This window comes from Penaeus monodon, chromosome 23, assembly GCF_015228065.2.
Source record: "Penaeus monodon isolate SGIC_2016 chromosome 23, NSTDA_Pmon_1, whole genome shotgun sequence".
NCBI classification, from domain to species: Eukaryota; Metazoa; Arthropoda; class Malacostraca; order Decapoda; family Penaeidae; genus Penaeus; species Penaeus monodon.
The window spans coordinates 10,418,511-10,418,898 of record NC_051408.1 but is presented as its reverse complement, the minus strand read 5'-3'; positions in this window follow the sequence as shown (position 1 = coordinate 10,418,898).

Below are 388 nucleotides of genomic sequence, written 5' to 3'. Positions count from 1 at the left end.
CTGAACGTAATATAATCCCTCCAAAAGAAGATAATGAAAGCCGTCATTGCCAACGAATTCTGTTATACTGATAACTATTTCCCGACATCTCAATGATCAAAATGATTATGTCAAGTGCATGATTATATACTGATATAATTCCTGATGAACCATTCTCATCTATCACTCACTTCAGCCTCGATAACACACGTTTTGATTTGCTTTTCGGTCATGTGAAATGCTGTTGCTATGTGAGTATTCCATTGGGTCATGAGGTATTGACAAGTACGCTTTAAAGCCGACGTCTACATCAACAAAATGAGCAAGTCCAATGTCTACTGAAAGAGATGCGGAAAGACTTTTAAGTATAGTGTTTACATACGCAAACATTATCGTTTTAACTAGGATG